We start from the raw sequence: 13,071 nt of genomic DNA on the forward strand, positions 1-13,071 counted from the left end.
CATAATTTTTGACAGAACTCGAAAAATAGTAAAACGTGCGTAAGACTGTAGCGCAACGTTGCCGAAGTGACGAAATTTTTTAATGCTCCAAGATATTTTTATTTTGACTGTTGCTTTAATTAATATTTTTGCTTTTAAATTAAGTCGATTTTTCTATGAATTTCATTAATTTTTTCATTATAAGCTAAGTTATGTAAAGGTATTACATTTTTTAATACTTAAAAAGTGGATAAATAGCTCTGGCAAAAGTGCAATATTGTAAAAGAAGGACAAAAGATTGAGAGGAAAATATATTTTGCCATTTTAAAATGTAAACAATGTAGTCTCTTAAGCTGGATTTATACAGACAAATAAAGTAAAATAAGAAATAAAATAATAGTTAAATGTACAAAAGTTCCATAACGCATTTATATTGCAAAATTATATAAGAATAAAATAAGAAGTGGACCAAAATCCAACTTTCATATTTTATTTTATGTGAAAACGAAACTGCACACGTTATTTTGGTCACAACATACCCTCTCAAGACAGAGAGGTACTATAACCTGGCATGTAGAGTAGAGTGGGGCAAAAGCACGCGGCGGGTAAAAGAACGCAGTGCCAATATGTCGGGCCCGAGTGCATGTACGATCAGTCTGTCTCCACGCGATTTAAGGGTCACATGTCGCTACAATGTAAAGGGTACCAGTTTAGTTTTTCGGCTTTACAGAAAGGAGAAAATGAGGTAAGTTTATTTTTTGCTATTTTGATGTTATTTTTCGTGCATACAGATTCTTGTATTATGCTTTTATAGTGCAAATTACGATAACAACGTTTATTTGTTATAAAAGCCCAATCGTAATCTCAAATATATTCACCTGTTGTGAGTCGTGCTTGTGTCGATTTACACTGAAAAAAAAATAAAAAAGTGCATGTGGGGCAAAAGTTCGCACGGCTGTGTGGGGCAAAAGTTCGCGCGTACTTTTACCCCATGAATTTTTGTAACCCATTTTCTTGTTTTTAGGGACTACAAAAGAAAATCAGAGCGCACGCCCATCACGCCACAAATTCTTAATCGAGCTATGGAGCTGATCCAAAATGCTTTATCCAAGCGCCAAGCTGCTTCGCAATTAGAAATTTTTTATTCATATGTCTTTACCGCCACACAGTAGCCAAAAAACACAACCGCTGGATAGATGTTTTTTAAGCCTTTAAAAGACAAGTTTGCTGAAGCATGTGAGCGGTATTTAATAAGTAATCCTGGGAAAGTGGTTACACAATTTCAGATATCTTCACTGTTTGCAGAGGCATACCAAACTGTGGGTACCATGGAAAAAGCAATTAACGGCTTTAAAAAATGTGGAATCGTACCTTACAATCCTGATGTATTTACCGACGAAGACTTCTTACCATCAACTGTTACTGACCAACAATTCATACCGCAGGAAAATTTATCTCAACCAGAAGATTCTTTCCTTCAGCCTTCTACATCAGAATATTTTGGAGCCATCAACTTCAAATAATTTACTACAATCTTTAATTGAATTCCGACAATCAGAGATTAATGATCAGTCACCTCAGCGGCAACCGTCTACATCAAAAGTTGTTCCAGAGCCTATTCAAAAACCATCTGCAGTTACTGATTTACAGCCACCTACATCAACCAACGCTGATGTACTGGCAACAATAGCATCTGAAAAACCAAGGAATGACAAAAAACATATTTGCCCCTCCGATATTTTGCCTATTCCTAAAAAAAAGGACCCTATGACAAGAAAAAGTAAGGGAAAAAAATCAGAAATAATAACTAGCACACCTGTTAAAGACGCCTTGGAGGAGGAAGTAAAAAAGCGCGAAGGAAACAAAAATAATAAAGGCAAAAGAAATGTCTTTGAAACCAAAACACAAAGAGGGCCTAAAAATAAAAAAATAAAAACTTCGTTTGAAAAAAAATATGAAATTAGAGAAACTCTAAAAAGCGCTGAAACAGAAGATGTCATTTGTCCTGGTTGTGAGGAATTATTTTTGGAAACTCCCAACGATGATTGGGTTCAGTGCAATTATTGCCAGGAATGGTGGCATGAAGATTGTTCTCCTTATGAAGGCGTTGGTGCATTTAAATGTGACCATTGTGTTTAAGCCAAAGTTTTAAGTAGTTGCTATTAGCAAGTTCTAATGTTTCATTATTTTTTGTTATTATTTGTTCAGGAGTTATTTAGTTTAAGTTGTTTTCTATTAGCTATAAGTTCGTATGTTGTGAAATATTTTTTAGTTTTTGTTAAATGCAATGTTAAATTGACAATAAAAAGAAGTTTCATTTTAAAAACAAGGTGCGTACTTATGCCTCACGGCATGCGTGCTTTTGCCCCCCTACTGGGGCAAAAGAACGCAATTGACATTTTGTCATATTTTTTTTTTAACTTTAAAACCATTTACATTTAAATTTTTTCCATCAGATATTTTATAGTACTGACTTGAAGCTTTCATCCATTTGTGTTTTTTTATTTTTTTTTTTAATTAAGGTGGAAACTAGGGGAGTTCAAACATTAACTGCGTGCTTTTGCCCCACTTTACTCTAATTGGTTTACCCCTATTTCTTAATTGTTATTTTATTATATATATAAATATATATTTTATTTATATATTTAATTTTTCGGACATCTAAAAAACATTAGACCACTTCTACGCTTTGTAAAACAACGAACAATAAGTCGACATTTTAATATAATAGATTATAATAATTTGCCAGTCCACTGAGTCCACCCGGTACAACTACTAATAAAACGCTCGCACATCAAAACGATTTAAACTCTACTCACTGTGTAACCCAACAGATTCGATTGTTGGAGCGTCGCCTGGCAAATGAAGTGAGGGGCGGTGAATAGGTAATTCGGCGCGTGGAGCCCAGTGAAGCAACTTGTATTTTATTCAGTAAACTTTGTCAGCGGTAACAACTAAGTGTAGGGTTGTGTTCGATGCGAGTGAAAAAAAGTTAGCCATTTTAAATAAAGATACATACCCGGGAACTTCAGAGATAATAGAAAAATGTTTTTATATAGATGACTTACTCATTAGTGTAAATTCTAAAGAAGAAGCAAAGCAAATCTATCATGAAATTTCCAAAATTTTATCAAGCGCAAAATTTGAACTACATAAGTGGTCCTCAAATAATTCAGAAATTTTAAATTACATTTTATTCAATACCGATATTAAAGATGAAAATTTAATATTATTTCAAAAAGAAAAAGAAAACTCTAGGTATCCGATGGGATACAAATAACGACAATCTAAAATATTTTATTGATATTAACATTAATGAAAATAAAGTCACAAAACGCGTGATACTTTCTGTTATATCGCAGATCTTTGATCCGCTGGGATTAATAGGTCCTGCAATAATCAGAGCCAAACTAATCATTCAGAAGCTCTGGCAACTTAATTTGGATTGGGACACGGAAGTTCCTCCAGACATAAAAAATCACTGGTTAAAATTTTATTCTGAAATAAATTTCTTAAACGAAATAGTAATCGACCGTCATGTTTTATTGCCAGATGCTAAAGAAATTGAACTTGGCTTTAGTGACAGCTCTGAAAAGGCATACGGTGGGTGTGTCTATATAAAATCTATGTCAAATAGAGAAACCATTGTTAAACTTTTAACCGCCAATTAAGTCACGCGTAGCCCCGTTAAAAAGTCTGTCACTGCCTCGTTTACAAATATTAGCTGCTGATTAACTTTATTAGCCGAACTAATGCATAAAGTTAAAAACACCCTTGACATTCATATTTATAAGTCTTTTTATTTTACAGACTCTACTGGCTAGTCATCTCTAACTCATTGATTTCGTTTGTATGTATCTCGTATTTTAAATCTGGCAACATGGCTAACACAAATGTGAAGGTGCGTGGCCACAAGGACGATCTCGCTCTCTTTTGTAACCAGCCGTCGGCCATGATAGATAGTTTAGGGTTTACTAGAAAATACAGTCCATTTTGCTTACAATAATTAGTTTCCTTTCATCAAGAGACAATAAATAGGGTTTGAAATAGCAACCCCTCAATATTGGTCATTCGAGACGAATTTATTGCTAGGTTTCCACGGTGTTTTGTGGAAAATTAGGTAAAGCCGGGAACACATTGTTCTGATGCTACACCACACCACGCTATGCCATGCCATCCGACGCAACGTCAGAAGGATCTGACACCGTGGACTTTAATGCATATTTATATATTGTGTGTACACTGTTCTGATGGGAAAACGGGCAAATAACACAATGGACATTCGACACACTCCCGAAGCGACTCCGCGAGCGCCCGAACAGCGTGACCTCGACACATAACACACCGCTCGGAAATACTCGATTATGTTGAGACGAGAGAGACAACAAATCGGAAATCTTACTTACCAGAATACGTACCGAAAAAACCTTTCGAGACACTAAATTATCGGGGTTGCCAGCGCTATTATTTTACAGGTAATATACTATTTTTTTAGGTGATCGAATAGTGATACCATTCGATAACTCGTTAAAAAAAATAATTAAAAAACAAAACTAATTTCAATAGCTGTCTTATTATTCTTTTTAATATATGTTTCCTATTTAAATTGCAGTTTTCAATTGGCGCTAAGTCTTGACTCTTGACAACCCTGAAATTATTTTTTTTTATATAAAAAGACGCTGGGTGCAAAAAGGACCTGTTGGGTGAATAATCATTTTTCATAAGAAAAACTGATTGCGCAAAAAAAAACGAACAGGGGTAAAATTTTAATATTTTTTATTTTCTTTTTTCAAATGATTGAAAAATGATTGAGTCTCCGACAACGAATTTATAATAAATACGACATACATTAACTTTTGTAACTGTTTAATTTTTTAAATTTGTACAAAAAAACGGCGTTCGATAGGATAGTAAACTGTTACGCCAGGGGTAATTATTTGATATAGTCACTTTTTTTAAACGATTTAAAAAAAAATAAAATTGAAATTTTTGGTCTCCGACTATGAAATTATGATGAATACGACATTCACTATCCTATGTACCTGTCTTTTTTTTTAATCTTGAAAATGGGTAGTCCATAAGATAGTAAACTGTTACTGTAATTTGTATACATTCCAGCCCTGACAAAACCCAACAATATGAATGAAAACTTGGCTCAATCTAAATACGGCTGTAATATATGATATTCTCTAAGAACCTGTATCTTTTCCTACTTATAAATATTATTAACTAATAACTCATTGCACTTTTTTACGACACCAATTCAGAAATAATGTTAGTCACAAATTACTTGATAGCAATAAGTGTATGTATAAGTAAATTAAAAACTGTATAGTCTATTACAGTCCTTTTGATTCAGTATGTTATATTTAAGCTGACACACTATAGTTTATAATCCAAATATCCTCGGAGGCATATGACTCCATCAAAATCATCCAGTTTCTCCAGCATATTATCCTAAATTGCACTTTTTCAAGTTTATTAGTCAAACGTAGTAAATATAAACACTATCACCACACCTATGCAAATCAGATGGAACTTTATTTGCCACAATTTTTAATGAAAAACATGCTTCCACAAGATCAAAAACTTGCACTTTCCCAAGTGTGCTTTTTGGGATGCGGGATGGGAATGCATCAGAAGAGACGGGTGCATTCGACACAATCGTCCTTCGACATAATGGACATTCGACACAATACCCGCGAAATATTTTAAACGTACGAGTATGATCGGTTGGGTCTTTTACACGTCAGCCAATTTTTATTCTAAATAGCTGTAGTGTTGTCATATAACACAAAATAGGGTTAGGTATAGATAGGTATATTATTTTGTTTACATTCGAGTCGTGCTTACAATAATTAGTTTATATTTATCGATAGTTTGCCAAAAGTTATTAATTTGTGAGTTCTTCAGTATATCTGAAGCTTTAAGATATAACTACAAAGGACCTGGGATGGTACTGCCTGATACTGATTAAGAAACACAATAACTAACTTTGTGTAATTTACTACTTGGTCTCCTATCCTGTGATTCTTCTTCTTAGAACATTAAATACCTGCATTATACTTATTGCGAACTGAAGAGGAATTTGTCGCCAAAAAAACGTACCATCACTTGGGAAAGTGCAAGTTTTTGATCTTGTGGAAGCATGTTTTTCATTAAAAATTGTGGCAAACAAAGTTCCATCTGACTTGCATAGGTGTGGTGATAGTGTTTATATTTACTACGTTTGACTAATAAACTTGAAAAAGTGCAATTTAGGATAATATGCTGGAGAAACTGGATGATTTTGATGGAGTCATATGCCTCCGAGGATATTTGGATTATAAACTATAGTGTGTCAGCTTTAATATAACATACTGAATCAAAAGGACTGTAATAGACTATACAGTTTTTAATTTACTTATACATACACTTATTGCTATCAAGTAATTTGTGACTAATATTATTTCTGAATTGGTGTCGTAAAAAAGTGCAATGAGTTATTAGTTAATAATATTTATAAGTAGGAAAAGAAACAGGTTCTTAGAGAATATCATATATTACAGCCGTATTTAGATTGAGCCAAGTTTTCATTCATATTGTTGGGTTTTGTCAGGGCTGGAATGTATACAAATTACAGTAACAGTTTACTATTTTATGGACTACCCATTTTCAAGATTAAAAAAAAAGACAGGTACATAGGATAGTGAATGTCGTATTCATCATAATTTCATAGTCGGAGACCAAAAATTTCAATTTTTTCAATTTAATTTTTTTTTAAATCGTTTAAAAAAAGTGACTATATTAAATAATTACCCCTGGCGTAACAGTTTACTATCCTATCGAACGCCGTTTTTTTGTACAAATTTAAAAAATTAAACAGTTACAAAAGTTAATGTATGTCGTATTTATTATAAATTCGTTGTCGGAGACTCAATCATTTTTCAATCATTTGAAAAAAGAAAATAAAAAATATTAAAATTTTACACCTGTTCGTTTTTTTTTTTGCGCAATCAGTTTTTCTTATGAAAAATGATTATTCACCCAACAGGTCCTTTTTGCACCCAGCGTTTTTTTATATAAAAAAAAATAATTTCAGGGTTGTCAAGAGTCAAGACTTAGCGCCAATTGAAAACTGCAATTTAAATAGGAAACATATACTAAAAAGAATAATAAGACAGCTATTGAAATTAGTTTTGTTTTTTAATTATTTTTTTTAACGAGTTATCGAATGGTATCACTATTCGATCACCTAAAAAAATAGTATATTACCTGTAAAATAATAGCGCTGGCAACCCCGATAATTTAGTGTCTCGAAAGGTTTTTTTCGGTACGTATTCTGGTAAGTAAGATTTCCGATTTGTTGTCTCTCTCGTCTCAACATAATCGAGTATTTCCGAGCGGTGTGTTATGTGTCGAGGTCACGCTGTTCGGGCGCTCGCGGAGTCGCTTCGGGAGTGTGTCGAATGTCCATTGTGTTATTTGCCCGTTTTCCCCCATCCCACGCGACTCGACACCATCCGACATGATACGATCCCCTCTTGCCTGATTTTCATCATATGATATCACGTCGCGTGGCATCGCGTAGTAAGGTGTAGTAGCAGTGTGCACGCGAAGGTGGCATCATAACGATAAAATGGCAGCAAAAATTGATAAAATTTTACTAATTGAGTTGGTTCGAAAGCACGAGTGTCTTTATAATATGAAAAGCAAGCACTATAGAGACCAGAATATGAGAGAAGAAGCTTGGGAGGAAATGAACATAGCAGGTAAATAAAACTATACAAAAATTTTCTATATTTATTAATAATATATTTTTACAACTTCACTATATTCTTCCGCGTCTCACGGTTTGGGTCTGCCAAGGTACGCTGCCCTCTTGGGAGTTGAAATATTCCTTAAATTTATCTCTCACAAACATTGCCCGCTCTGTGCAATTTTGCCGAATGGGTGGTACTGAAGTAAAACAAGAATTAGACTGATTTGAATAATCATTTTCCGGTTCAAAGTCACGTTTTTGACATACCATATTATACAAACATACGGCTGCTAAAATAATATCTTGTGCTGTGTCTGGCTGAACTTCTATGTATCGAAGAAAAATTCTCCAGCGAGCAGCTAAAATCCCAAAAATGTTTTCTACGACTCTTCGAGCCCTTGACAGACGGTAGTTAAAAATTTTTTGGCTTCATCTCCGCCAAGATTTCTTCTACTATAAGGGCGCAGAAGATAATATTTAAACGGAAATGCTTTATTGCCAACTATAACGTAAGGTAATTCTTCTCCATGTGCTGTTAGTTTCTCATCGGCAGGTCCATTAAACGTGTCATTAGCTAATGATTTGCCTAACAAAGAATTTGAAAAAATGGCACCATCGCTATTTTTTCCATATGCTCCTCCAGGGGCGGCTAGTGCATAAGCGCTGCAGAGCTGCAGAACCTCCAACATTTTCATACAGATTAACTATTTTTGAAATTATTTAATATTTTTCTAAGTAAAATAAAATTAAAACCTAACAAAATAATAAAACAGTATATTTTCGGCCGAGAACGCCATATAGTAGGTCTCAATGCCTTCAATCCGCGCTCCAACGCGCCCCGAACGAACATCTGATTATTACAGTCGGCCAAGTAAAAACTGTTGGCGTGCCAATCACTACAGTTACAATGCCATTAACGCAACCTAACTGGACCACATTCGAGTTCTGTGCTCCGCGTTGAGCCCTTTTCCTCGCTCCGCACCGCACTTCGCCATAAGTTTAGATAGCGAATTTTAAGTCGGAACGGAGCTGCAAACATTTGCAGTAATTCTGCTGACTGTTGACGGTTTTGGGTTTTGCATTTAGTTGTTGGTTGTTTTTTTTGCGTTGTGTGTTGTGCTGTGTCAGCTGATCTCTATACTCTAAAAATGAATGTGGTGTATAATTTGATTAATATAATGATCAAATTATACATACACAATATATAAATACACAATATATAAAATTCTCCCAATTTACGTATGAAGAAAAAATAAAACTAAAAAAGGAAGAGCGGCCGTTGCCCGATATTTTAATAGAAAAGTGTGGTTCAAGCCGTGGAAAATCATATAAAAGAATTTTTACTCCAGATATTTATGCTAGAAATAACTGGATATGCGGATGTAATAAAAAAAATGCTCTTTTTTGTTTTCCGTGTCTTTTATTTGGTGGAGACAAATCTTGGACTGTAGTTGGTGTAACTGACCTGGTGCAAAGTGAAAAAATTAAACGCCACGAAACATCGAGAAATCATTTAAACAATGTAATGAATCTAGGTTTGTTGGGTAGTGTTAATATTCGTGAAAAGTTGGACAGTGCCTATTGGACAAATATTCGAGTATATAACGAGAACGTAACAAAAAACAGGTATGTGTTATCTAAAATTATTGACTGCATAAAATTTTGTGGATTATTCGAGCTTGCGCTTAGGGGCCACGATGAAACTTTGACATCGGAAAACCCAGGTATTTTTCATGGTCTGATAAATTTTACAGCTGAACTTGATAAAACAATGGCGGAACATTTAAAAGACTCGAGTGTATTTAAAGGTATATCAAAAGATATTCAAAATGACATTTTGGATTGTATATTGGAAGTTTGCCACGAAAAAATTTTAGACGAGATTCGCATAGCTCCATATATTTCCGTTATAGCAGATGAAACAACAGATGTGTCAGCCAATACTCAAATGGTTGTAATTTTTAGATATATCCAAAATGAAGATGCAGTTGAACGGTTCTGGACTTATTTGGAGCCACAAAATTTAAATGCAGAAAGTTTGACTGCTGATATTCGCAGTGTCTTAGACCCGATTTTAGAAAATTCTAAGGATAAGTTGATAGCTCAAACTACGATGGAGCAGCAGTAATGAGTGGCAGAAATACTGGTGTTCAGGCGCGAATTAAAGATCAGTACAAAGTTGCTCATTTTGCACACTGCATGTACCGCAGCTTCCTCAATAAGAAGAATGTTACAGGATTAAAAGTTTATTTTCTGCCTAACATTTTTTCACCGTATTATGCGACACACCGATATCTTGTACAACGAATTACAAAAACGAAAAATTGATCCTGTAGAAATCAACCACAAAATACAAGTTTTTGAGCAGAGCATTACGACAGTAAGAAATTCAATTGACGAAATTATTAATGAAGCCAAAGATATTGCATCCTTGCTTGAATGTGAAGTAGGACCTCCTAAAAGAAAAAGAAAATATGACAGTCAATTCGATCACCGTATTGCTGCGTTAGAAGTTTGTGACATAATTATTAATTGCGCTAAGGATAGATTTCATTTTAAAAATCATTTATAAGCTGCTTCATTGCTGTATTCTGACCAGTTCGCTAACTATATTAATTATTTTCCTGATGAAAAATTAAAAGTAACTTGCGATTCATACCCCAATTTTGATAAGGAGCGTTTAAAAACAGAGCTTTCAGTGATTTACTCCAGACCAGACTGCAGGGAGATACAAGGAGCAATACCTTTTTTAAAATTACTGATAGAAAATAATTTGACCGATTCATTTCCAGAAACTAAAAAGCTCTTGGAAATACTCATAACTATTCCGATGTCGACAGCTGAAGCCGAACGTTCTTTCTCCACTTTAAAGCGCATCAAAACATTTTTACGTAATTCTATGGTGGAAGAACGTCTGGTAGCACTATCGATGCTTTCAATGGAAAAAATCGTCACGCAAACTGTAAACTTCAACGAGATGGTTATAGACAAATTTGCAGCCAAAAAAAATCGAAGAATAAACTTAATCTTCAAAAAATAACTATTATATGTTACAATGTAATTATAAATATAAATTTAAAAAAAAAATATATATATATATATATATATATATATATATATATATATATATATATATATATATATATATATATATATATATATATATATATGTATATATTTATTATAATGTATAAGTTTAAAATAGTATATGTGTATGCAGTTAATTTCACATTTAAGTACCGAAATCTAGGTGAACAAGGTCATAAGAGTACGCTCCTGTTTTGTTTAAATTCTAAACAGTCGGGAAAGTACAAGGCAAAATTTTGGTTGGCAAAAGTTCGCAAGTTGCATGTTCTTTTTATGTTTATTTGATATATTTTTGGAAGGTAAAATGTCAAAAAGGGGCTGTTTTCAGACACATATCTGGACTTAATACTAGTTTTTTTTAATAAGAATACCTATATAAACACCATTTAATGAAAGCTATAAGGAAAAGTTTAATTTTGTCTAGTTTAAAAAAACATCTTTGATTTCTCCGCGTTTCTCCCCTTTTTTGCCATCTTTTATATTTTATCGATGAATGTGCAGAACGCATCTCTCACCTAACCACGAGCCGCCACTGTGCTCCTACATCGACAACAATAAACTTATAATCGGCATCAACAAGGGCTAGCAGAACTATTGAGTGGGCCCCTTTATAATTGTAATATTCAGAACCAGCATTAATAGGACACCTATAAGGATATATTAATATCTTTGCCATCTAACGCTCCTAAGCAATGCGGAAAGTTCCATAGTCATTCATAACTTTGGGTAGTCGGTAATGGCATCACCATGGGTTTCAATACTTGCCAAATTACTTGACATACCTCTTTAAATATTTGCCGTACTGTACTGAACTCCATTCTGTAATTGAAGCCCAAAGATCTAAATGAGTTTCCGGTTGCAAGGAATCTAAAACAAAAATGTAATTTTTAACAAACTATTCATGAAGAACTTTTAGTTTTTCGACACTTGCATGGTATTTCCACCATATTTTGCTTATTTTAAAGATTAAAATAAGCGAAATAAAAAATTGCGGTTTGTGGTTTTTGCGACACTGTGCTACTTTTTTATGAAACTAAAGATGTCACCAACAAAATTTTTATAGCCCTCTTGGTTTTTGAAACACAGGGTGAAATTGAAAATTTGCACTTTTGGTACCCCCTCGTATCTTTGTTATCTTTTAACATATCGCAAAGCTAAAAAATGATTCTTATAAAATTTTTTACATAATCTAGTGGCTAGTTAAGTTTTATTTGGGTGCATCAAATTTTAAGTTATAGACAAACCTTGTATTTTTCAAATAGGACACCCTGCATTTTTGACATTTTTGAAAAGAACATTAAAATAACTTCCCTATATATTTTACAGGTTCTTATGGCGAGTTTTGAATTCTAAAGAAAGTTAGTCAAGTTATTTATCATTGTAAAGGCAATTTAATGCTAGTTAATTTTTTTTTAAATGCAGGGTGTCCCATTTAAAAAAACTGCTTTGACGCATCCAGAGAAAACTTAACTACGCCACTGGATTCTACGTAAAAAACTGTATAAGAGCCAGTTTATAGTTTTGAGATATATTAAAGAATAACAAAAATAAGAGGGGTCAATTCAATATTTTTAATTGCGCTCTATATCATTAAGAAACCAAGAGGCCTATAAAAATTTTAATAAGTTTTATAAAAAAAGGCCAGAATCGCGAAAATCAGAACACCCTTTCTTTCAAAATAAGGGAAATACCATGCAAAAGTTTGGAAAAATGGTCACCTTGTACTGTTTAATCGTGGTACCTATTTTTAATTTGTTTTGCACAGTTTAGTTTTTGTTCCCAGAGACCCGGTAGAGTATAATATTTTTTTTTAGCGGATGCTTTAAAAACAGCTTGGAATAAGTTAAGGAACTATTTTTTCAATGCCTAAAAAAGGCGTAAAACAAAAAGTGGACAAGCTGCCACTAAACTTGCAAAATGGAAGTTCGAAAAGGAAATGGAATTTCTCTTGCCGTATTCGGAAACTCGGCAAACGCAAACAAATTTAATTGAAGAAACCCAATAATTAAATGACGAAGATGATGAGGAGGTAGTTCACGAAACGACGGAATCTCAAGATGAACAGGAATTAAGTGTTAACGATTCGACCCTTTCTCGCAATTCTGATGACTTCGTAGTAAAGAAACAAACGCCTACACGTAGACAAACATCAACTTCAGCTGAACAATTGGTGAACATAATAAAAGAGAATGCTGAGCTTCGAAGGTCTAGGTACAAAAATGTACCAAAACCTGAAGGATATCAATCTACGTTTGATGAAATTG

At 33.7% G+C, this 13,071-nt stretch overlaps 1 protein-coding gene across 1 annotated transcript in view; it reads left to right on the forward strand.

Annotated features, from left to right (window-relative positions):
• Positions 1-4,426: 4,426 nt before the first annotated feature.
• LOC126746707 (uncharacterized) overlaps positions 4,427-13,071 on the forward strand; it is a 100,273-nt gene continuing 91,628 nt past the window's right edge. Inside the window, exon 1 of the mRNA XM_050455047.1 lies at positions 4,427-4,454. The gene's annotated coding sequence lies outside the window, so the exon portion shown is untranslated. The remainder of the gene's footprint in view (positions 4,455-13,071) is intronic.

Source organism: Anthonomus grandis, chromosome 18 (assembly GCF_022605725.1).
Source record: "Anthonomus grandis grandis chromosome 18, icAntGran1.3, whole genome shotgun sequence".
Lineage (NCBI taxonomy): Eukaryota > Metazoa > Arthropoda > Insecta > Coleoptera > Curculionidae > Anthonomus > Anthonomus grandis.